The sequence below is a fragment of the Triturus cristatus genome, chromosome 1_2, assembly GCF_964204655.1.
Source record: "Triturus cristatus chromosome 1_2, aTriCri1.1, whole genome shotgun sequence".
Lineage (NCBI taxonomy): Eukaryota > Metazoa > Chordata > Amphibia > Caudata > Salamandridae > Triturus > Triturus cristatus.
In genome coordinates, this window is record NC_140580.1 from 17,372,688 (window position 1) to 17,399,402 (window position 26,715).

The 26,715-nt window shown below is 44.9% G+C and overlaps 1 pseudogene across 1 annotated transcript in view; it reads right to left on the minus strand.

Annotated features, from left to right (window-relative positions):
* The window catches only part of LOC146866653 (serine/threonine-protein kinase 38-like), a 659,816-nt pseudogene that overhangs the window by 153,606 nt on the left and 479,495 nt on the right, over positions 1-26,715 (minus strand). The window contains exons 15-16 of the transcript XR_014966481.1: positions 14,397-14,492; positions 13,417-13,511 (exon numbers count right to left, since the gene is read on the minus strand). The product of XR_014966481.1 is annotated as a serine/threonine-protein kinase 38-like (transcript). The remainder of the gene's footprint in view (positions 1-13,416; positions 13,512-14,396; positions 14,493-26,715) is intronic.

Sequence of the window (26,715 nt, forward strand, 5' to 3'; positions counted from 1 at the left end):
TGAGATTATAAAGCGGAGGGTTGTTGACTTAGAAACCGGGATTTTGGAATCCGAATGAGGACGGACGCGTCTACTTCGGTACAGAACCTGGTTGCTGAGCTCCCGGTCAGGAGTGGGCTAAGATGCAGATACAGTGTTAGCGCCAGGTGAAGTGTTGCGTTATAATTATTGCCATTGTGATGTTTGGCCAGTGGTTTTGATCATTTGATGTGTTTTCTTTGTAATGTGCGAGTTAGTCAAGGTGCACCTCCAAAGTAATCACTTGATGTAGTCAGTGTATATATCTTTCTGCTCTCTTGCAGGACGTCCAGTATATTTGCTGGAGTCCTATCTCATATTATTTGCTGCTTGTTTATTCATGGTATTACTCATGCATTTAACTGTTACATTTACCAAGTGTGTTATCATTGTTTGCATATAAACATATATATCTCTTTGTATATTTGAATGTTCTGCATTTGGCATCTGGGAAAGCCTTTTTGTTAGAGAGCAATTTGTAAAATAAAACACCAAGTCTTATTCTAAAAGAGAGAGTCCTTGCAGTTTGTCAAATAAAACCTTTTTCTAAAGGTGCTGTGTTATGTCTACTGCTTTACCCTGTGGATTTGAGCTACTGTGTGGAAGATTCTGTTTTATCTGAGGGGCGAAAGCAAGACACACAGAGTATCTTTCTCCTTACTCGACGGTTTCGGCATCGAAGGTTTCGGCTCCGAGCCTTTCGGTGTTGAAGGTGGATTCTTCTGTAACGGTGGTGGACATGTTTCGAATTTGGTTTCGGTGCCAAAGGTGTGGGTTGGGCACTGAGATGGGGCAGGCCTGAGCCGGAAGGCTTGTCCTTGTGTTTCGGAGCAGGCCCGAAGGCGGGGCGTTGGAAACCTTTTGTCGGTGCCGACCTTGGCCCGAAGGCAGAGGAAGGACCGGAGCCTTTTTCTTTACTTCTTGAGGGGGCAAGGGGATTTTTTTTCTCACGGTACACTGACCCGGAGTGACTTGCTCCTCCTCTTCCATGTCGGAGTCAGCTTCTGACACAGAGATATGTTCTTCCTCGGCTCCTTGAGCGTGATGTTCTGTGTCGGAATCTTCGCCGAAGATGTCCGGTGCGGAGCCGCTTTGGTGTTGCATCTCGTGACGTCGAGCCCGGTGGTCACGAATCGTCTTCTTCGATCTAAACGATCAGCACGCGTCGCAGTCTTTCTTGTCGAGCTCCGGGCACAGGCAGAGGTTGCACACTTCGTGCAAGTCGGTGCGTGAAAACTTAGCACTACACCCGGGGCAGAAATTAAATGGAGTCAGTTGTCGGCACGCATAGGCCCGACAGCTCACCACGAGTTTTTCGATTGAAGTTATTCGAGTTGAGACGATACGCCAAGAATGGGGAACCGCGATCGATAACAATACCGTCTAGGGTGAATTGCGCTTTGAAGGAGTCTGAGAAACGGTGCCCAACCGGAGCGCAGCAATACACATTCGAACCCGATGGCGGAAAAAACCAATCTAACGATGGAGCCGATGCCCATGTGCACGGTCACCAAAAGGAGGAGTCATCTACCTTGTGACTGGAAAGACTTATTCGAACAAAGACAAAGTGCAAACAGCCAGACCCAACACTAGATAGCGAGCTACGCACAGCATGTGATCTACATGCTTCGAACATGCAGTTCTCCCAAATACTTCCACTCAATAGCGAAAGAGGCATTTTCATTGTCCTACATTCACAATTTGACCACTCCTTCCCACTAATGGCACTTTTCAATATGTTTAGCAACCATGATATAGATCGGTTTGTGGCCAGTCTCTCAACCGAGAATACTTTTCATACAACTTTACAGTGAATCCAATTGCAGCAGTATTTCCGAAGCCTTGTCTAACTTGAGAATCTTACTCCTAGATGCTATTGACCCATTCACTAGTGGGGTGTGTGGTAGCTCTGTGCCAAAGAAATTTAAAAAAAAGTTCAGTAGGAAGTTGTTCAAACACGTAAACGTGTAAACATTTGGTATAATTGTGCTCCCATACAGGCTAGCTTTTTCAGCACATTCAGAGCTATTTATTGGTGCAAACCCCACATCAATATCTCATTGCAGTCTGAAGATATAATGATAAATGTAGAGATCTTTCATTTTATTTAGCCCATCTGCTTAATATTTTGCCGCGTTACTCAGATGGACCTCGCTAAATCTGAATTCCCACGATAAAGAAGGAATTTTGCCCTGAATGTCTGGAGTCTGGCATTACCAAATTTATATGGGTTTTTCTATGGAATGTAGAGAGCAAAATCAATTCATAAAAGTGTAGATCATTGTATGGTGCATTGTTTTTGGTGACAGATATAAAATTAAGGACTACATGGAATTCATGAAAACTATATATTGTCCAACTCTGTACAACCTACAGAAGCCAGTAGTACAGGCCAGACTTGCCCTGTCTTGATTGGCTTGTCGAGAAAATGTGTCAAACATGACGCCGATCAGATTTTTAGCATTTTCAAAAAATACATGTTAATTCCCTCCCTCTTCATGTGCTGGCATACATTAATGTCAATACTTCACCCATGTTTGTATTCCCCTGGGGATCCTGAGTGTGGGCATACCTGACATGTATGAACAAAAGTTACTTACCTGTAAACTGTGGTTCTTCAGTATTTTTTTTTTTTTTTTTTTTAAAGACCTTTATTTCAAAGTTACACAGTACACAGCTCAGAGCCTACAACCCTACGGGCCGGCTGCGAAGGTTATACTCTTACAGGTAGTCTGATCACACAGCCCTGTGCCGTCAACCCGGGGGTACGGCGGCGTTAAAGGATGCGAGTGTATCCTGTTGTAGAGGAGGAAGTTGTAGGTCTCGTTTTCTTTTTTAACACCACTATACATCATGAGCATAGTGCCCCAACAGGCGCAAAGATACCTAACAGTCAAACTCCCCCCCTCCCTTCCCCCCCCAAACTACGGTCAACACTCAGGGCCCTGTCTGTATTGCACGTCCCGGTGGTGTATCTCCGCGTCTTTCTCTGAGCACTCGGAGCAACAAGAGCAGCAGGAGTTTACCCATCCCCGGGGTCCTCCTGTGCGACGGAAGGAGGCTCACAAATGCCCCCCCTGTAATCATTCCACTTGGACCACACCTCGACCCACTTACGTGGGCACCCTCTCGCCACGTAAACAGTCTTTTCCTGCAGCATGCACCAGTCCATATCAGTGTTCCAATCTGACAGCTTAGGTGGAATAGGACTTCCCCAGAGCCTGGCTATGTTTCTCTTCGCTACCACCTGCCCGAGCGTCACCCAGAGTCTCCCTTTCGGTGGCAGGTCCGTTGGCTCCCATATATTGAGGAGGCACCTCTTAGCCTCCGGGCGGATTTCCACCTCCCACACCTCCTCCATGCACCGCACCACCCTTCGCCAGTACCTCTGAATCTTGGGGCAGCCCCACAACACATGGAAGAAGGTACCCGTGCCACCACATCCCCTCCTACAGAGTACCGTGTCTGCCCTCCCCATCGAGTGGAGTCTCGTGCAGGAGATGTAGACCCTGTGTAAGATCTTCAGTTGGATAAGTCGCAGTCGGGCTGATATCGCGACCTCGCGCGGGGAAGCCAGGGCGTATAGCCACTCCTCGTCATCTATCTCCAGCCCTTCGGCAACCCATTTTTCTCTAAGGGGAATGAGCGTATCGGGGGGGTTATTGATTAGTTTTTTGTAAGTGAGGGATATGGCGTGCTCCGTGAGGTGCCCATCAAGCAATCTATCTTCAAGCGGGGAGGCTTGTGGCAGTTTGGTCTCAGGTGGGATATTGGCCTGTAGGGAGTGATGCACCTGCAAATATCTAAAGTATTCGGTTTGCGCCTGCTCATACGCGTCTCGCATTTGGGCAAACGTGCGGACCCCCGTAGGGCCCCAGATGTCCTTAATTTGGGAGATGCCGATCAAGTCCCAGTTGCGGAACCCCTTGGTGCGCCCCAGGTTGCCCAATATTTCAGAGGCCCAGAGTGGCGTGGCCAGCGTGAGGACTCCCGACCAACCGAGATTCTTCTGAGCGATGCGCCAGATCTGTACCGAGTGGAGTGTAGGTCCCGTGAGTCGACGCATACCGCGTCTTGAATAAAGAGCTATTTCATAGTTCCCCCCTGGGAGCAACCATCTGTCCATACCGTAGGCTGGATCGTTACCGTCTCCATACGTCCCTTGGTTGATCGCGGATAAGTGGGCTGCCCAGTAATACTTGCGGATGTCGGGGAGGGCTATCCCGCCGTCGTACCACCCCAGTGTGAGCTTGGCGAGCGAGATCCGGGGTAGCCCGGCCCAGAGGAGGTCGCGCAGTGCGGCCTCGATAGCTATGAAGTAGCCGTTCGGAACCAGGTCCGGGTAGTTTTGTAGCGCATAGAGAAACCGTGGGAGCGCTAGCATCTTAAATAAGGCCGCCCGGCCCAGCAAGGACAGCGGTAGGTGTTGCCAGGATTTGGCTTCCCTTTGGAGCCGAAGTAGCGGCGGCTTAAGGTTATGCTCGTACAACAGAGCCTTATTGGCGGTGATGTACACACCCAGGTACTTAAACCCGTCCTCTGCCACCTTAATAGGACAAGTGTCCGGTAGCCTCGGGGGGTCCCCTCGCAGGACGTACAGATGTGATTTGGCCCAATTGACCCGGAATCCAGAATTGAGACCGAAACTAGCCAGTATGTCGAGCGCCACAATTATCGATCCTCGCGGCTTACAGAGATAAAGGAGTATGTCGTCGGCGTAGAGGGATATCCTGTCCTCCCACCCCTCCGCCCATGCTATGCCCCTCAAGGCGGGATCCTGCCGTATCCAGGCCGCGAGTGGTTCTAGGGAGAGGGCGAAAAGAAGGGGAGAGAGGGGGCAGACCTGCCGCGTCCCTCTTTCCAGCGTTAAAACCTCTGACAGCCTATTGTTCACCAGCACCTGCGCCAGGGGTTCAGCATATAGTAGGCGCACCCAAGCTGTGAAATGAGGTCCGAAGCCCAGTTTGCGCAGGACTGCGAACATATACTGCCATTCCAGGGTATCGAAGGCCATGGTGGCGTCCAAGGAGACCACCACCGCGTCCTCCTGCAATCTGTGGCGCTGCCCCATTACACCATTCAGTCTCCTGATGTTGAGGGCAGTGTTGCGGTGGGGCATGAACCCCGACTGGTCAGGGTGGACTAATGAAGGAAGCACCGACTCAAGCCTATTGGCCAGCGTCTTCGCCAGTATTTTGGGCTCTGCGTTTAGAAGCAAGATCGGTCTGTATGATGAACAGGCGTCAGTGGGTTTCCCTTCCTTCGGTATTGCCACTATGGTCGCTATACGCTGATCCCGGGGTAGCATCCTCACTTTCCTGCTGTGGTCGAACATGAGTTTCAGGTGCTTACTAGTGACGTCCGGCCGGAGCTTGTAAATCTCTATTGGGATGCCATTTGGGCCGAGCGCCTTACCAGGGCGGAGGTCCCCTATCGCACGCTGCAGCTCGGTCTCGGTGATCGGGCTGTCCAGAGCCTCCCGGTCTGCAGCCGATAGGATGGGCATGCGTATGTCGGTGAGGAGGTTCACGGAATTCTCCTCCGGCCGGTCCGACCCACGCCTGTAGACCTGCTGGTAGTGCCTAGCAAACTGATTGACTATTTCCCGGGGCTCAGTAATTACTCTCCCGGACTCGGTGCGCAACTCCGGCACCACCCTGCCGGCCTGTTGTTTCCTCTCGAGCCAGGCTTTATCGCCCTGATCGTATATTCTGCCCAACTTGTGCCGAGCCATCGTCTGAGCTTCGTGGGTCACCAGTGCTTTGTACTCTGCCGCCTTTAACTGCAGCACGTGCCTGGCCTCCTGGTCCCCACTGGCCGGCGCCTCCCTCTCCAACACCTCCAAATCTGCCTCCAGCGTCGCGACCTGTCGGCATCGCTCCCGCCGTCTAGCCGCCATAGCCGAAAGCGCCTCACCCCTTACCACGGGCTTGAATGCCTCCCACAGGGTGACAGGGGACTCTACCGTGTGGTTCTTCAGTATTGGTGTCTTTCATAGATTCACATGCTTGAATATTCCCCGTCGTCAAAGTGGGAGTCCCACGGTACATAACATAGCAATGTAGTAATAACATAAGCCTAATAGGCATAAAAGAAAGTAAAAACCATACAGTTTTTATGGACAGACAACTTGTCACATCTATAACATATTACTGTCATTATGTTTTAGTCCAAAATCCAGCCAATCAGGCGTCCGCACCCACTAGAACCTTCTCCCCAGAGGCTCAGGTCCTCAGATTATTCTTAGCACAAGAGTGACATAATAGTCAAATACATGATTGGAGCCTTTGCGGGGAGGTGGGTGGGTCGCATGTGAATCTATGAAAGACACCAATACTGGAGAACCACAGTTTACAGGTAAGTAACTTTTGTTCTTCTCCAGTATTGGGGTGTCTTTCATAGATTCACATGCATGAATAAGAGTAGTGAGCAGTGATATCAGATAAGGTACATAAGAATCAAAACAACAGCAATACACAGTGCAAAAGATTATAGGCATATAATATATACATAAACAAACAATAAAAGTACCTTGTATACAGGAGGAGGGTAGCATCAGAGGCTCACCTTATTTAAAAAGATTACGAATGACTGCCTGTCCCACAGCCGTGTCCGTGTTGTCTGCAGCATCCAGACAATAGTGTCTCGTACAGGTATGTCTGCTGGACCATGTTGCAGCTCTGCAGATGTATTGAAGAGGCACCCCAGCAAATAGCGCAGTAGAAGAAGAAACCTTCCTGGTAGAATGCGCTAGAACGGTTGATGCAAGTGGTTTTCCAGCTTGTTGATGGCAAAAGGCAATAGTAGAAGAAATCCAGCGTGCTATAGTTTGTTTGGTGACCGGATGACCCTGTCGCATCCGTCCGTAGGCCACAAAGAGTTGGTCATTCTTACGAATAGTAGCTGTTCTCTGAAGGTAAAATTTGAGACATCTCTTGACATCCAAAGAATGAAGTGTTTTCTCTGCAGGAGTTTGAGGATTTGGAAAAAATGTTTTTAAAACAACTGGCTCATTGAGGTGGAAATCCAATGGCACTTTGGGGATAAAGGCCGGATTGGTACGGAGAAGGACAGAGGCTTTAGTAAATTGAAGAAAAGGTGGTTTAGTGGTAAATGCCTGCAAGTCACTGACCCGGCGGGAGGATGTTAGAGCCAGGAGTAGAGAAGTCTTCCAAGTAACATATTTGAGACTGACCTTATGGATTGGCTCAAATGGTGGTTTCATGAGCTGTGCCGATACAATGTTTAGATGCCAAGGTGGAGGTGGCCGAGGTATCGGAGGAAACATTCGAAAAAGACCCTTGAAAAATTGTTGAATTACTCTCGACGAGTAAAGTGAGTTAGAGCCATCTTGACGGAATCGTGAGATTGCTGCTAGGAAAACCTTTATGGTAGAGTACGAGAGGCCTGATTTTGATAGGTGCAAAAAGAAAGGCAAAAGTTATTCTGGCTTTGAATGTATAGGATGTACTTGAGCTTCATTGCACCATAGACAGAATTGTTTCCATTTGAGTTTATATGTTTTCACAGTGGAAGGTGCTCTAATCTTAGCCAAGACCTCTCTACAATCTGAAGGAATGTCCAAATTTACAAATTCATAGTGCTCAGGTTCCAAGCCGCTAAACGTAGAGATGCTGGCTCGGGATGACAAATTTGGCCGTGTTCCATGGTCAGAAGACTTGGAAGAGGAAGAAGAATGATCGGGTCGCACTGAGACAGGAGCAGGAGTTCCGTGAACCAGATTTGTTGAGGCCACCGGGGGCTATAAGAATAATGTGATAGGGTTCTTTCCTCATTTTCCGCAGGACCTTGGGGACTAGAGATATTGGTGGAAAAGCGTAAGCATATATTTTTGACCAGTTCATCAAAAAGGCATTCCCGCAGGACTTTGGTTGGGGAAGCCAACTTGCGTAGAACACGCATTTGCGGTTCAGATATGTTGCAAACAGATCCAGATTTGAGGGACCCCATAGTTGAAAAATGTAATCCAGAATGGGTTGGTGCAATTCCCATTCGTGATTGGTCGTGGACGATCTGCTTAGGGAATCCGCAAGATTGTTCGACGCTCCCGGAACATGAACTGCTGTGAGGACGATGTGATGCTGAACCGCCCAATTCCAAATTTGTTGACCCAGAAGGGACAACAAGACGGACCTTGTGCCTCCCTGTTTGTTGATGTAGTGCATGCACGTTGTGTTGTCCGTACGGATCAACACCGAGCTTCCTTGAATGATGGTTCGGAAAGCTTTCAGAGCCAGAAAAATGGCCAGTAACTCTAAAAGGTTGATGTGTCTTGTTTTTTGTTGAGCGGACCACTTGCCTTTCACAGTCAGCCCTTGTAAGTGGGCGCCCCAACCCTCGAGAGATGCATCGGTTGTGAGGGTGAAATGTGGAGTGTCCATCAAAAACGGACGCCCTGAGGAGATATTTCCTTCGTGAGACCACCATAAAAGAGCTCCCTTTAGTCTATGTGTGACTCTGACTAAATCGTTGAATGTTCCCAAGACTTGAATCCATTGTTTGTCCAATTCCTCCTGGACAGGTCTCATTTTCAGGCGGCAGTGAGGGACTAGAGGAATACACAGGGACAACATCCCTAGGAAAGATTTTAATTGTCAGACAGAAACTGACTCTTTTAGATGGATAGAAGTCGCTAGATTGCGAAGACGTTGACGTCTTTCGTGCGACACAAAAGCTTTCCCTTGCTTGGTATCTAGAATGGCTCCCAAGAATAGTCTGTTTTGAGCTGGGAGAAACTGACATTTTCCCATGTTTAGCGTGAGGCCCAGAGATTGGAAGAGGGACCTGCAGAAAAGAGTTTGTTTGGATGCCAGTTTGAACGACTTTACCTTTAGTAGGCAGTCGTCTAAGTATGGAAAAATTTGCACTCCTTGTAGACGAAGGTAAGCTGCCACCGGTGCAAGGACCTTTGTAAACACTCGGAGAGCGGAACGAAGGCCGAATGGAAGAACCTTGAATTGGAAGTCCTTTCCGGCCACTCTGAATCGGAGAAATTTTCTGTGTCTCAGCAGTATGGGAAGATGAAAATAAGCATCTTGAAGATCCAAAGGTGTCATATACTCTCCTTGGGATAGAAAAGGAAGTACTTCTTGAAGGGACAACATGCGAAAAGTTTGTTGTTTGATATATTTGTTCAGGGCCCGTAGATCCAAAATGGGGCGCCATTCTCCCGACTTTTTCTGTATGAGGAAGAACTTTGAATAGAATCCCCTGCCCTTCTGTAGCTTTGGCACCACTTCGATCGCGCCCTTTCTTAATAAAATTTTCAGCTGATTCAAAAGTTCTTTTAGGTGAGCAAGAGGGGGACCCCTTGGTGGAGTATTGGGAGGAATCTTTACGAATTCCAATGCGTGTCCCCTGCGCACAATATCCAGAACCCATTGATCGGTAGTAATTTGTGACCATTTGGAGTAGAAGTGGGAGATTCGACCTCCAAGTTTTGAAAAAGCGGGAGGATCTTGTGACGGTGTGTGGTGAGAGTCATTGTTTCTTGGAGGAATCCTTTCCTCTGTATTGCCTGTAGGTGGAAGAATGCTGTTGCCTATATGACTGCTGATTCTGGGAGGAGTAGCGGTTTTCACCTTGTCTGTACTGATTAGAATTTCCTTGAAAGGAAGAAGAGGAGCCACCACCTCTTGCGCCTTGAAAAGGCTGCTTTTTGAACTGTAAAGACCCAAGAGCTCAAGCACTGTCAGTGTCCTTTTTAATTGTTTGAAGGGCATCGTCTATATGCTGGCCAAACAATGATTCACCGTCGTAAGGCATGTCCAGTATTTTTGTCTGTACCACCTGACGGAACGACGTGGCCCGTAACCAGCCCTGACGCCTGAGGACTGCTGCACCAGCCAAAAGACGGAAACCAGTGGAGGATACATCAATAGCACAATCGATAATTTCCGAGGAAATTCTTTCCCCCTCTTGTAGAATCTTTAATGCCTCTGGCCTAGACACCTCAGGGAAAAGGTCTATAAGAGATGAAATGTCTGAGCACATTTGGCGGTCGTAACGGCCCAAGATCGCTAAAGATTTGGCCGCACGTACTGTAGTTGAAGCCATAGTTGAAAATTTCTTTCCTATATCATCCAGGCGTCGACCCTCTCGATCTGGTGGTGCAGACAATGGAGATGATGGGTTTCTTGATTGACGCTGAGCTGCCTGAGTAATGATGAAATCAGGCTTTGTTTGCGAAATTAAACAAGCAGGAGAATTTGGAGGGGCTTTGTATTTTTTTTATCTATCCTAGGAAGGATAGCTGGAATGGAGTTAGGAGTTTGCATCAGTTTGAGGCCTTCTTGCCAGATAAAATCAATAATTGGAATACAACAGACTTGTTTTTGAGGTTGATCCTTAAAATCATATAGGAAACAATCCTCCTCCCTGGTGGTCATAGGAAGGTGGAATCTCTTAGCCGCTCTTTCCACGAGCAAATGAAAACCACCGATGTCGACCGGTGGAGAATCCAAAGGAACTGGAATAGCAGGAGATGGCGTTTGTATTTGATAGTTGTCCCATTCTGAAAGAAGGGATCCGTCATCCAGCTCACCTTCTTCTTTGTCACCGTCATCATCCTGCTCTTCGACAATGTCCTCCTCTATGATTTGAGGAACTGTAAGATGTTGAACTCTTGTCGCCGAAGTAGGTGTGGCCACTGATTCCTTATTTGAAACAGGCTGTGAAGGTACCTGCAGCGTTGGAGAAGTTTGCACAGAACGTGGAAAACGGCGGTTGTAATCATCCAGCATATATTGGAGGTTGGAAATAAGACTTAAAGGCAGTTGTGCCATAGGAAGTCCTTGCGCCGGGTGCGTGTCACAAGTAGAGAAATCGTCCTCTTGTAAGTCGTCATCCTCATCAGATTCTTGACACTTTATTAGAAGCTCAGAGGTACTGCGAGAAGCCCGAAATCTGTCATCCTCGGATTCCTCATCGTCAGATGTAAATAGCACTTCTGGAGGCTGAGAAGGAGCTTTAATTGGCATTAGGGTATCCAAAGAGGAATGGCGACGTTGAAGCAAAGAGCTTGAAGCCTTTAGTGGTGTCAGATCTATAGATGGAGTCGTAGCCGTTGTTGCTGATGATAAAAGTCGTCGTTGAACCACCGCCGGCGACGAAGCCACCGTCGACAACGAAGCCACCATTGACGACGTATGCTTTCTTCTATGTTTGCTTGCCGTCGTCGACAAAGTTAAAGGCACTGTAGACGAAATGGGTCTCACCTTAACAGATACCAACGTCGACGGTGAAGATGCCGACGACAGAATCATAGCCGGCTTCATAGACATAGAAGTCGAAGTCGTCGACGTAGATGCGACGACGGCAGCTCTCGTCGACGGAGGAAGCGTTGATGAGCTCGTTGACGAGAGAGGCAGTTTCTGAGGTAAAAACTGCGCAGATGGAGTCTTTGACGCCTGAGAATCAGATCTCGGGGGCGTAAAGGATTCAGATAGGCTCCTGGGGGGGGGGAAATCACCCCTTTTGAAGTTGAAGGTTGGGCAGTGGGCTTATCAACATGATGTTTCTTCACCACTTTAGGTCTTGGAGAAACCTTCTGAGAGTCACTTGTTCTCTTCAAGGTGGGAGCAGTTTTGATTGAAGACACACTCTCCACATCTGAAAGAGGATTGTCTGAAGTCTTCAACTTCTGTAGCCACAGAAGGAGACACCCTTCTCTGTCTTTTAAAGTCTTCTGAGAGAAGGTCCTACAAATTTTACAATCTTTTACCTGATGTTCTGGGTATAAGCAATAAATACATTTTTTGTGAGGGTCTTCAGAATGAAGCCTCAGTTTACCAGAACTTCCACAAGGTCTGAAGAGGGATTTCTTGGAAGTAGACATCATAGAGGCAATCTTCTGAGGAGATATGAGAGGAAAAACTGAGCAAGCTCAGGGAGACTCCCTTCACATGACGTGCGGTAGAAAATCTGAGGACCTGAGCCTCTGGGGAGAAGGTTCTAGTGAGTGCGGACGCCTGATTGGCTGGATTTTGTACTAAAACATAATGACAGTAATATGTTATAGATGTGACAAGTTGTCTGTCCATAAAAACTCTATGGTTTTTACTTTCTTTTATGCCTATTAGGCTTATGTTATTGCTACATTGCTATGTTATGTACCGTGGGACTCCCACTTCGATTGCGGGGAATATTCAAGCATGTGAATCTATGAAAGACACCCCAATACTGGAGAAATAAAGCTTCTATGGGTTCAGGGTCCCCATCGTTGATAAACTTTGTGCTGTGCATTCAGGAAATTTCAAAAGCAAAATGCTGGTTTATGGTACTTGTCATTTCTTTGTATCATCTCATGGGCAGTTTTTGAAATCTACCACAACCAAGTACCATCAACATCCACACATCAAAGTTTCCATCGCTGGGTGCCAGACTTCCCTTGCCCAGACTGGCTGCTCAAGAGATCGCCAGGAGCTTGACATCAGTTAGATTTTCAGCAATTGTTTACCCCAAATCATGGCAGTTCTCTTTAGTCCTCCTCACACAAAACATACCCCAGTTAAGGCTAAATTCACATCCATTTTACCCTGGGTCTTCTAAGTGTTAGGGCATAAAATGTGTGTGTATTGAACTTTTTTTTTAACAGGGATTCACAAACTTCTCACTAATGCTGGGGAAGGGCTTTTATGGAAAATGTCTGCAGTATTTGAGTCCAGGCTCATGAGAAAGCCAGAGAAACCTACCAACCCCAGACATTTATGAATACTAAAAACCCAGGGGGGTCAAGTCTGCTGCGCCCTGCATGAACCCCAACACACCTGATTATTCAGAAAATCCTTCAAATGTAAAAATACATTTCAATAATTTCACTTTTCTGTGACAGAAATCTCAAGAACTTCCTGCAAATAGTGAAAATTCTACTGTAAAAGGATCACGTGTCATGATAAAAATGCTGTCCCACATGGATGGGCCCATTGCAAGGGACAGTAATCTGAGCACGTGAAGACAACATCAACACTACATTAACTCCACACAATAACAGGTTTTGCCTCTTCTGGTCTGTTATGACAGATTATGCTGTTAATGGACAGACATGCTGCATTTGTGATATCAAACATGATCATGCAAAGTTGTCTTCGATAGCTATAAAGTCTTTTTTTACTTTTTACTTTATTTGAATTATAGAGGAAATGCAGGTTTGAGATAGGGCGCAGTGATGTTAAATTACATTTGCTAAATGTTTCCTGAACAGTGCAAAAAATAAAAGTAACACACATCATGTACCTTACTGAGTGATCAGTCCCATGGAAGATTAGGAATGTAGTGAACATTGTTCAGATTATTCCCTAGAGGTTTGTGCTACCATGACGCAGCTTCAAAACAGGTTTAATCATTATCAGATGTGTACCTCTTTGTTGGGAAACCTACCTGTTGGTTTTAGGATATCAGACTCTGGAAATTCATAAAAGTTTGAAGTGTCATCAATGCTTTTTATTTCAATTGGAATTGCAGGAGGTCGCTCTCTATCGAAATAGGAAAAACACGAAAGAAATATGAAGAGTTTCTATGTTGACACGATTACAGCTACAAACATTACTGAAGAGCACTTGAATCAAAGACGGGACATCTTTGTTCAAGATGATATACATTAGACCTTAGATCAGCTGCATTTTGTTTGTCTACTTCCTTCATCTTTGACCAGTGAACCACAATTGGAAAGGTGGGCTTTTGTGAAGAGGAGGTAGGTGTACTACACAAAAAAAAAATCACATCTCCCTTCGCGGAATAGCCAGGTTCATCATACTGAAGAGGCCATACAGAATTTTCCTGAATACAATCTCTCAAGGATTAACATTATGTATTTGCTTTTCAGATATGGCACATTGTTTGACGAGACCCTTGTTTTGTATTTTTGTATATTTAGAGCACCTGTTATTAACATGTGGCCACATTAGTCATGTAATCGCATTGTATCATTGTAAAATCTTTAATAAAAATATATATTTTTTCAAAATAATGTAATTATTGTAGGACTTTGAAACTGAGATGATTTAGCACTGTTTCAAATACAAGTTAATATTATAATTTTAGCCATAACTGAGCTGCATACAGGACATCACTAGATCATTAATGTATGCTATTACCATTTGTATAGCACACAATTGGCCAATGGTATGGAATTTTTGAGAATTCTGGTGAAGACTTTCCAAAGTTTCAGGCCTATGTCAGAACGGAGGAGTGTGAAGATGTGCTATCAGTAGCCTGAGGAGTGGGGATGCATCTACTTAAGTGATGAAGGTAGTCTTGACCTTTACAAGACCAGTAAAAACTTGTGGAGGGTTCGATCTTAAAAGATACCTTAAACGTTATAAACCGCCAACAATGAGAACCATTAAAATTGACCCTACCTGATATGCTCCCAGTCAACTGCTTCAAAGAAAGAGTTAGTTTTAATTTCCTCTACTCCAGATTCTCCAACTCTGTTTTCCCAATCACAGCAGAACCTGAAACAGAAGGCAGCCTGTCAAAAATACATAAAGTCACAGAGATACAAAGACAGGAACAGCTAAAAACTTGCCTGTGCTATCTTGTCTGCTTGTTTGTAGAAACTGCCTACTTTCCCCTTGCTTTATCAATGATCTTCAGTTGTATATAAAGATACATATTTACAAAGTGCCAATAAATACATGCAATGTACATATATCAATGGGCATACTACAAAGATTGTTCCTGTTATCACACGTATTATAAATAACCTATTTAGTATACTGTGCTCAGCGCAGAACATCCATATAACATTTTTACCTTACAACACTGCTTTAATATAAAATAAAGCCCTCTAGCTAACCCCTTCACATGCATGGGAAGTTTATAATATGCTCAAGACTTTTGGCTAGTTGTGGCACCAATAATTAGTAAGTCATTTTAATTTAAAAAAAAAACAAATGTGGTGTGGTATTCACACACACACCTCTCTCTCTCATATATTTGTATGATGCACCTATTACAATGCTTTCTCGCAAGACAAGCATGTATGCAATTTACACATAGCAATAAAACTTACTACGAGCATGCTATTAATGAATGGATTCTCTGCTGAATTCCTGCAAGAACTCTCTAGCTCCCTATGATAAATGGGTATCATTCCACCTAGCTCAGCAAGAGGTAAATTGACCCAGGTAAATTGGGACGAGGTGTGGCGCCGCGGCCAGGGCAACTGACTCAGGAATCTGGGGATCACAGTTCGATCCCCGGTGCCGGCGGCAGATTAGTCCAGCACCATGTGGCTCTGGGCAATAGCTTGCTTAATCTTCCCGACGGCCCCAGCGCCTAGAGACCCTTACGGGTGATTGTTCGCGCTTTACAAATGTGGATTATTATTATAATTATAACCAAGCTCAGTAAGGGGTCACTAAGTGCTCTCACCCAGCAACACGTTATCTTGCAACTGCATCGGGAACAGGTTGCTCTGACATTCACATTAGGCAACCATAGCATCTAGGCACAAACATCACATAACACTGTATCTCCTAAAGGAGGGAAAATATCTACATGTCTGAGAGCTAAGCTTGTCCCAAAGACATTTCCCACTGGTAACCCAGCGGCTCATTCATTTAAGCTGCACCAAGACAAGTGGAGCACTTTTCACATAGCTTGGCAGATCAGAGAGTAAAGGTAGGCTACAGTTTTCAAAAGTTAATCTTTGATTCTTTTGTCATTTTTTTACTTTTATTCTCTTTAGCTTTGCTAGTGTTTGCATTAGAATCATGGTGAATCTGACACATATGTTTTCAATACACTAAATTATAATAAACCTCCACTAATATAATTGCATATTGACTGTGCACTGTTTCGGTCTGGAGGGGAAAATGGTGTAAGCGCCTCTTATTACCTGTAAGTCATTTGTCATGTTGTTAGTGCTCAAACCATCTCCTCAAATGTATATAAGCCACAGAAGGGGGTGAGATTCTAGTCTGTTCTCTCTTTCTCCCCAGAGACCAATCCACACTATTGTGGCTAATGAACTCTAACTGGGTGTACCCCAAAGTAACAATGTGAGGTTTGTAACAATAAACATAGGTTCACCTAGCAGAGCAGCTAAGGAGCATAAACTAGAGAAGGACAATGTTGTGGGATTCACCCCAGTACAGAGATCTGGGCCTAAATCCATTGTTTTTTTGCTCACCATGCCATTCCAGTTTGAACCCAGCCATATGCAAATCAGTCTTGACCCTGTGCCCAATGGGAATAGTGCAGTCTGAACTGCCAGAACAGGTCCTCCCTGGACTGGAAATAAGCATCCTAGGACCAGTTTTGGGGTTTCACCCCTCATCAGCCAGGATAGCTTGACTCCAGTGGCATGGAGAGCATGGGACCCACATCTGGGCATACCCGTCCCACTCGAAGTGACAAAGGCAAAAAGAACAATTGATGGACAGAATGCAGAACAATGTCATACATTCACCGCAGTACAGAGATCTGAGCCTAAAGCCATCGTTTTTTTGCTCATCCTGCCATTCCAGTTTGAACCCACTCATATGCAAATCAATCTTGACCCTGTGCCCAATGGGAGCAGCCCAGCCCGAACTGCCAGGACAGGTCCTCTCTGGACTGGAAACAAGCAGTTCCGGCTGGACTGTTCCCATGAGGCACAGGGTCAAGACTGATTTGCATATTGCTGTGTCTGAACTGGGGTGGCAAAGTGAGCTAAAGAACGATGATGGATTCAACCCAGATCTGTGACTGGGGGTGAGTTCTGAAAAATGTCAGCACTCAATCCGTCATCTCCTGGTGTTTGCTTTATTCGCCCTAAGTTGGCAGGGTATGCCCAGACGCGGGTCCCTTGCTCACTTTGCCACTGGATTCAAGCTAGCCTGGCTGATGAGGGCTGTTAGCCCGAAACCGGTCCCAGAAGGCTTTTTTCCGGTCCAGGGAAGACATAGCTTGGCAGTTCGGGTTGGACTGTTCCCATGAGGCACAGGGTCAAGACTGATTTGCATAAAGCTGTGTCTGAACAGGGGTGGCGAAGTGAGATAAAGAACGATGATAGATTCAATCCAGATCTGTGACTGGGGGTGAGCGTCTGAAAAGTTTCAGCGCTCCGTCCATCATCTTCTTGTGTTAGCTTGTCTAAATTTAAGCACTTCCAACAGAGATGCCTCATCAGAAGGTTCAGTAAATATTAGGCCAGTCCCTGCTCCACTTTCTTTTGGAATAAAATAATGAAATAAGAGAAGGCAATGATACCAATACCATCTTGTCCACTTGCCATCTGACTACCATGCATAAAACTTCTAGAGTACAATCCAGCTTTGCTAAATAATGGTACAACACCACACTGGTGAACGTCGCAGATGATGTTCTGCAAGTAGCTAATCAAGGAGAGTGTTCTGTTTGTTTTAAGCTGACTGTCTCAATGGCATTCAATACTGTGGACCACACCACAGTTATCTGCTGTACCAGCTGAAAATTGTGATGGTGTCTCAGATCTTCCACCGAGATTTTTTAGTTATTTTAAGCATCATGCCTCATACATTAAGCAGGGTCTGATCATTCAAAGCCCTACCGCTGAGCTGTGGGGTGCTGCAGAGGTCTATTGTATTCCTGCTTTATTTCACTTTAGAGATAGGATTTGTCCGAAGTATAACAGAGTCTTTGGTAAACTGGAGGAAAGGATGTCGATTAGTGAAAGCATGTACGTCGCTTACTCGTCTAGCTGAAGTAAGAGCCAGTAGAAGTGATGTTTTGCTGGTGTTCTGGATGAAGGCAATAAATACACTTCTTGTGGGGATCATCTGAGCAAAGTCTTAATTTCCCACAAGAATCACAATGCCTGAAGAGAGATCTTTTCGAAGAAGAAGACATGTTGATTGAAGATCTGAAAGATTTCAAAATGCCAAGAGAAAGTACTGAGCAGAGCTCAGGGAGACTCCCTTCACACAACGTGCGGTAGAAAATCGGAGAGCCTGGAGCCTCTGTGGAGAGGGTTCTAGAGGATGCTGTCGCCTGATTTGCTGGAGTTTGGACCATACCTAATGACTAGGACGAGATATTAGAAGTGAATGTTTTTTTCTATTAACTTTAATGTTAGAGTAATTACTTTCTGCTTTTTACGTACCGTGGCACTCCCACTTCGCCGAAGGGGAATGATTCAAGCATGTGAATCTATGAACGATACCCCTAATACTGGAGAAGAAAATAAGTTACTTATCTGTAAACTGTGGTTCTCCAGTATTGGTATCTTTCATAGATTCACATGCTTGAATCATTCCCCGTCGAAGAGGGAGTCCCATGGTACATAAAAATACCTAATGACTAGGACAAGATTTTAAAGTGAATGGTTTTTTCTCTATTAACTTTAATGTTAGAGTAATTACTTACTAATTTTTATGTACCATGGGACTCCCTCTTCGACGGGGAATGATTCAAGCATGTGAATCTATGAAAGATACCAATACTGGAGAACCACAGTTTACAGATAAGTAACTTATTTCTCCAGTATTAGGGGTATCGTTCATAGATTCACATGCTTGAATCATTCCCCTTCGGCTAAGTGGGAGTGCCACGGTACATAAAAAGCAGAAAGTAATTACTCTAACATTAAAGTTAATAGAGAAAAAACCATTCACTTTAAAATCTTGTCCTAGTCATTAGGTATGGTCCAAACTCCAGCCAATCAGGCAACAGCACCCTCTAGAACCCTCTCCACGGCTCCATGCTCTCAGATTTTCAAGCACAATGGTAGTATAAACGTACAAAAAAACATGGGAGCCTCTATGGGGAGGAGGGTGGGTCGCATGTGAATCTATGAAAGATACCAATACTGGAGAACCACAGTTTACAGGTAAGTAACTTATCACACTTATGTACCACTTATTTATATATTTATATACATATATAATAATCTGACAATGCCTACGCACAGAATAACAGTGACCTTGAATATGACAATTTTAAAACTTAAAGGAAGGTGGGAAGGATAGAGGCTCACCTTATAGAAAAAGATTACGTAGCACCGCCTGTCCCACAGCTGTATCAGCATTACTTGCGGCTTCCAGACAGTAATGCTTGGTAAAAGTCTTCCTGCTGGACCAAGTTGCTGCTCTGCAAATTTGCTGAATAGGCACACCGGCAAAGAGAGCTGTTGAGGAGGAGACTGCGCTTTCACTGTTAAATGTAGAGGTTTGCCTGCTTGCTGATGGCAAAACTGGATGGCACAGGAAATCCAACGTGCTATAGTTTTTTTAGTCACTGGATATGCTTTCCTGATTTTTCCATAATCCACAAAAAGCTGATCAGCCTTACGATACAGGCTGTTTTCTGCAAGTAAAATGTTAAACATCTCTTAACATCCAGGGAATGTAAGGCCCTTTCTGCTGGTGTCTGTGGATTAAGGAAGAAAGTATTTAGGATGACTGGTTCGTTTAAGTGAAAATCCGATGGGACCTTAGAAATAAAGGTAGGATTTGTCTGAAGTATAACAGTCTTTAGTAAACTGGAGGAAAGGATGTCGAGTAGTGAAAGTATGTATGTCGCTTACTCGTCTAGCTGAAGTAAGAGCCAGTAGAAGTGATGTTTTCCATGAAATGAATTTAAGGTCAGTTCTATGAATAGGCTCAAAGGGAGGCGGAGGTGGACGCCTAATTGGAGGGAACATTCTAAACAATCCTTTAAGAAATTGTTTTATTATTCTTGAGGACCAAAGAGACTGTGATCCATTCTGCCGTCGAAATCTGGAAATCGCGGCAAGGAATACTTTAATAGTAGAATGACAAAGGCCAGATTTTGCCAGTGGGAGGAAAAAAGGCAGCAATTGTTCTGGTGAAGACTGAATAGGGTGCACTTCAGAGGTTGCACACCAATGACAGAATCTCTTCCACTCGAAATTATAAGTCTTGATAGTTGAGGGCGCTCTGGCAATAGCTAGGACCTCCCAACAGTCAGCAGGTATAACTAGGTCGGCAAACTCATAGTATTCAGGAGCCAAGCTGCTAATCACAAAGATGTTGGATCTGGATGGCAGACTTGGCCGCAGTTCATGGTCAGCAAGTTCTGTAATGGGCGCAACAGCCTGGGTTTGCACTCCGATAGGAGTAGAAGCTCTGTGAACCAGAATTGGCGAGGCCACCTGGAAGCTATGAGAAGTATTCAGCAGGATTCTTTCCTCATCTTCCGAAGCACCCTTGGGACTAAAGGAATAAGAGGAAAAGCGTAAGCATAAATCTTTGACCAATTTATCGAAAACACATTCCCGTACGATCCCTGTTGGGGTAGCCAACTGGTGAAGAATTGGCATTTTCGGTTCCCACTGGTTGCAAATAGGTCTAAACTCGGTTTGCCCCACATCCCACAGATGTGATCCAGCGTTGGTTGATAAAGTTCCCATTCGTGGTTGGTTGTAATCGACCTGCTCAATGAATCCACTAGGATATTGGCCACTCCTGGAACATGCACTGCCGTCAGTGTTATCTGATGTTGAATAGTTCAATCCCAGATTTGCTGTGCCTGCAGGGATAGCATAGTTGATCTTGTCCCTTGTTTGTTTAAATAATGCATGCTTGTTGTGTTGTCTGTCCCGATTAATACTGGAGCTCCTGATATTATTGAGAGAAAAGATTTCAGAGCCAGGAATATGGTTTTCAACTCTAGAAGGTTTATGTGCAATGTTCGTTGGTGGCTGTCCCATTTTCCCTTCACTGTCAGTCGTTCCAGATGTGCTCCCCATCCTTCGAGAGATGCATCGGTTGTTATTGTGAAACCTGGTGAGTCCACTATGAACGATAGGCCTGCCGCTATGTTTGAGATGTGAGTCCACCATAGGAGTGCTTCTTTCATTTAAGGTGTTATTCTAATAACATAGTCGAAGGACCCTGAGATCCGCAGCCACTGCTTGTCCAGCTCCTCTTGCAAGGGTCTGATTCGCAGACGAAAGTTGGGAACTAGAGGAATGCAAGAGAACAACATTCCCAGAAGCGATTTTTACTTGTGGATTGAAATGGACTTTCTTGTGAGCAGTAGAGTTGTCAACTTGTGAATCTTTTGTTGCCTTTCTTGTGAGGCAAAGGCCTTTGCCTGATGGATGTCCAAGGTTGCTCCGAAGAATGTTCTCACCTTTGAGGGGATTAACTGAGACTTTGGGAGATTTATTGAGAGACCCACGTATGGGAAGAGAGAAAAACATATTTGAGTGTGACTGCTGGCTACTGTGAAAGATTTTGCCTTCATGAGGCAATCGTCCAGATAAGGTAAGATTTGAATTCCAGCCTGACTTAGATGAGCCGCCACCGGTGCTCGGACCTTGGTGAACACCCGGGGCGCTGAACGAAGGCCAACAGGTAAGACTTTGAATTGGAAATCCCTGCCAGACACTCTGAAGCGTAAGAATTTCCTGTGTCTGGGGAGGATAGGGATGTGAAAATAGGCATCCTGTAGGTCTAGGGTTGCAATGAAATCTTCCTGATTTATCTATTGAAGCACTTCCTGAAGAGACAACATTCGGAAGGTTTGCTTTTTAAGAAATTTGCTGAGGCAACGAAGGTAAAAAATGAGACACCACTCTCCAGATTTCATTTTTATGAGGAAAAACCTCGAATAGAACCCTGTTCCTCGTTGTAAATTTGGTACCACTTCGATCATCCCTTCTTTAACACTATTTTTATTTGGGACAAAAGTTCTTTTAGATGAGCAGGAGGACCACCTCTGGGAGGGTAATTCGGAGGAATCTTTAAGAATTCCAAAGCGTGACCGTTGGAAACTATGTCCAAAACCCATCTGTCCGTTGGCAATGCAGACCATTTGGAGAAGAAAAAGGAAATTCTTTCACCAACTTTGACTGAATTGGTGGGAACAGTGGCCGGCAGTGGGTGGTTGTCACTGCTTCTTGGAGTTATCTCTGCCTCTATAGGCAGTCTTTCCTATGTAATGTTTGTAGGAGGCGGCAGGAGGTTGCTTGAATGACTGTTGCTTCTGTGATGATGGGTACCTTGATTGACCGTGGTATGGTTGGTACTGTTTGTACTGACTGTAACCCCCTCGAAAGGAGGACGAGCCACGTACTTGTGCTCCACGAAAGGGCTGCTTCTCGAATTGTAGAGTTCCCAGAGACTTTGACGAATCTGTGTCCTTCTTGATGGTCTGAAGGGCTTCATCAACGTGCTGTCCAAATAAAGATTCACCATCATAAGGCATGTCAATTATCTTCGTCTGCACTTCCTGTCTGAACGAAGTAGCCTTTAACCAGCTCCGACGCCTCAGGACCACAGCTCCAGCCAATTGACGAAATCCCATGGAAGAAACATACACTGCGCAATCGATGATCTCAGCCGAGATCCTTTCTCCCTCCTGCAGGATCTTGAGAGCTTCAGATTCGGATTCTTCCAGTAACATCTCTATATATGGTGCAATGGCCGACAACATTTGGCGGTCGTATCTGCCTAAAATAGTGAGGGAATTGGCAGCTCTAACAGTAGTTGCAGCCATAGTTGAGAATTTTTTACCGATGAGTTGAGTCGTCTTCCATCTCTATCAGGTGGGGCTGACAATGGAGAAGCAGAATTTCTGGCACGACGCTGAGCTGCTTGCGAAACCATAGAATCCAGCTTAGGTTGCCCGATAAGGCAGGAAGGCAAGTTTCCCGGAGCCTTATATTTCTTCTCCAATTTAGGGAAGACTGCCGGAACAGCGGCTGGTGTCTTCATGACCTTTAAGCCCTCTTGCCATATAAAGTCTACTATAGGAAAAGAACGAACCTGTCTTTGTTTTTTTGTTCTTTGAAATCGTATAGGAAACAGTCAGCCTGCTTAGTCACCATGAGGAGCTGAAACCTCTTTGCAGCTCTCTCCATAAGGGTATGGAAGCCACCAATATCTTCAGGTGGTGAATCTATTGGAGGTGGAGTGGAAGGCAATGGTCTCTGGATCTGATAGTCATCAGTGGTATGAACCTCCTGGTCCTGATGTTGCGTTGCAGCAGTTACTGGGGTAACTGGAGGAGAGGATCTAATTAGCAATGAAGGCTGTGTAATAGGCGTTTGAGGAACTGAAGATGCCGGCTCTGAAGGAGGGAATCTGCGGTAGTAATCCTCTACCATATGCTGTAAATTTGAAACCAGAGAAACAGGCATTTGGATTGTTTGTTCAGTTTGCCTCTCTTGGTTGGTGACTTCAGGATAATATACATAGTCCTCCTCTTCATCATCCTGGCATTTAATGAGAAGGTCAGAGGGACTGTGAGCCACCCCGAACATTCCCTTGTCTTCTGATTCCCCCTCATCTGCTCCATAATCAAAAAAATTCTCTGGAAGGCAGGGAAACACCTTTCTTGGAGTTGTGTGAAAAGGCAGTATAACCTCCTGTGAACGTCTTTTTTCCTTGGAAGCAGCTATATTCGTTGATAGGACTAGCATCGATGACTATGTCAAGCATACCACAGACGAGGATGTCTTAGATTAAGTTTTCGTCGGCAGTTCTTCCGTCGACGATCTTGATGTCGACGTGGTTCGTCAACGAGGATCTGCATCCGAAATCTTCAGTTCCGTCGACGAGGCTACCATCGACAAGGCTACCGTCGACAAGGCTACGGTCGACAAAGCAACCGTCGACGAGGACAGCGATGACGAGAGAGACTTGCCTTTGAGAGTCGCCGACAGTCGCAGCGGCGATGAGATTTCGTCGACGAAGGTCTTTTCTTTTTCGTCGGCGAGGAACACAAATTTGTAATGGGAGACGGTCTCACCTTCACAGATGCTAACGTCGACGGAGATGATGCCGATGACATGATCATCGTAGTCTGAGGAGACGAAAAAAATCGACGTCGTGGTGACAGATTTTCGTTGGCGAAGGAACCGTCAACTGTTTTGTAGACGGAGCATCTTTTTGGTGAGGTAAAGTTGTCTCAGGAAGAGATCTTGACACCTGCTTCATTTTTGAAGTAGTTTGAGAAGGCATTGAGGGCACAGCCTCCTCTTTAAGAGAGGCTGATTCTTTTTTAGAAGATGATGGCTGATCTTCATGTTTTGAGGTGTGATGATGCTTATTTAACCCCTTAGCAGCCTTAGGAGACACCAGCTCCACCTCACTAGATCTTTTCTTTGAAGCTGTAGTTTTAAGTGAGGAATCACTCTCCTCATCAGATAAAGGATTGTCTTTGGTTTTAAGCTTCTGCAGCCACAGAAAAAGACATCCTTCTCTAACTCTCAAAGTTTTTTGAGAAAAGGTTCTACAAATTATGCAGTCTCTCTCCTGGTGTTCAGGGTGAAGGCAATAAATACACTTCTTGGTGGGATCATCTAAGTGAAGTCTTAATTTCCCACAAGAATCACAATGCCTGAAGAGAGATCTTTTAGAAGAAGACATGATGATTAAAGATCTGAAAGAAGGCCAAGAGAAAGCACTGAGCAGAGCTCAGGGAGACTCCCTTCACATGACATGCAGTAGAAAATCTGAGAGCCTGGAGCCTCTGTGGAGAGGGTTCTAGAGGGTGCTGTTGCCTGATTGGCTGGAGTTTGGACCATACCTAATGACTAGGACGAGATATTAAAGCAAATGTTTTTTTCTTTATTAACTTTAATGTTAGAGTAATTACTTAGTGCTTTTTATGTACCGTGGGACTCCCACTTCGACGACGGGGAATGATTCAAGCATGTGAATCTATGACAGATACCCCTAATACTGGAGAAAACTATCTTCACGTAAAAGGGCCAAGGGCTAGACGTATAAAGACTAATCCCATTTTAAATATCAAGGTGGCTTGGAGTAATGACCCCAAGTTAAATGCTCTCAAACCTGGGGTCATTCCTGACCTTTTACAAGGTTTTTAATTCATGACTTCATCCACAATCTCTTGTTTTCTTTAGTACAAGTTTTCTGAACTCAAAGAAAGTGAAAAACCTATGTTTCCTCTGGACCTTATACATTAGCCTAGTATCTCAAATTGATGCTGTAATTCAAAAACCACTGGTTTGATGCCTAAGATCTTTAGAGTGATGTATCATGTGTCCACTAAACTTCACCATGTAGTAATGTAATAAGTGCCAAATTAGACTTTGGTAGCACCCTTTACAGTGGTCTACCAGCCTTACAGCACCAGCATCTATATAACAAGTGCAAAATGCTGCAGTGTCCATTATTTTTAGCTTCAGGAAGAGACCCTTACACTGCTCTTAGAAGAGCAATCCATGCACTTTCTAGGAGTGGTTGAATATTTTCCAAGATTTGGATTCTGGTCTTTAGGAGCCTATATAGCCGGACGCTGACACACATTGCAAATGAACCCATAAGATATTGCTCCACCAGATTCTTTAGGTTTACCAGGAGCAGTTTACTTTCTGGTCCCTCTGGACCAAGTGTAAGTTTCTTGGTGCCGAGAGCAAAGCTGTGGAATAGCATACCAAGACTCGTTTGACACAAACATTCCATTTGGGCATTAAGAACGAGTCAACTCTTTTTTTCTAAATGATTCTATGATGGTGATCAGTGTTAGCTACATCTAGAACCTAGATACAGTTAAGTCCATTGTGCTTCTTTAGTTTCTCTGTAAATAAATAATATACCTTCTACACTCTAATAAGTCACTGAGGCGGAACTTCGAAAATTTCAAGTTATACAAATGTCTTACTGACAACTGACGATTCAAGATTTTTTTCAGTGTTCAGTATTTGCTTTCTTTTTATTATTCAAAATTACGAAATATACAAAGAAAATCCAATGTAACAAATTTACAGTTTAGGACGATTTACAGACTCAAGTTTACTGTTGTATCTAGAGTCCTTCTCCTGTGTCCCATGCAACCAGTTTAAATAAAGCAGGACACAATTTGAGAAGACGAGAAAATGCTATATTCAACACAAGAGATAGGACAGAGGTGTCTATAGGCAAAAGAATGTTGAGGATAACAGAAGAAAAACTAATAGTGGAGACCATGGGAGAGAGAGCAGAGGTAGAGCAGTTAATGCAGGGCCATGCACGACAGTCTCACCCCTCTCAGGCACGCTCTCCCTAGTTGCACTTGAAAAATAACATAAACCAATTTGTTCTGTCAGCCACCTCAATAACCCTCTGGTCATCTCTCCTCATCTCAAATATTTAAAAAATAGTAATATAATTGAAGTGGCATCGTGCCATCATTCCCCAACACCCTTTCCATCACCTTCCCATTTAAATAACACTATCTGGCAACCTGTTCCTATCTATTCCTATACTCCATGCCTTCCAGCCCCTCTGCACTGCACCTGAGCCTCGCATAATTGTAATGTTGCCTTTGCAGGCAGTGTTTGAAAACCTGATCTTCTAATGACAATTTTGGCTGAGACTGAGCAACTAGTGGCGCCTCGGTTACAATTAACTAATGACCTTCAAGCCCCAATGATGCTGGTTTAGGAACACACACATTGAGCCCTGATGGTGGATCATCAGAGGACCATAAAACACCAGAACGCACCTGTGACACAATATTTTTCTGCCCAGGATAAGCAGACTTGCCGCCATCACTTCAGTCCTCCCTACTAAAAAATCTAAAATGTTGCAGTCTGGACAAAAAAGTCTTGGCTTTAGGTAGCATAGTACTTGGGCAACTAGGAAACGTTGCCCAGTAATGACAGTACAAGTTTTGATGGCCAGGTTTAAGTGAAACACCTACACTGATGTGCACCCTGAGAAAAAAAACATGTTGGGCTGAAAAGCGGTTAGCTTCTGGTTGACAACTGTCTACATGCTCTCTTGATAGTCTTAT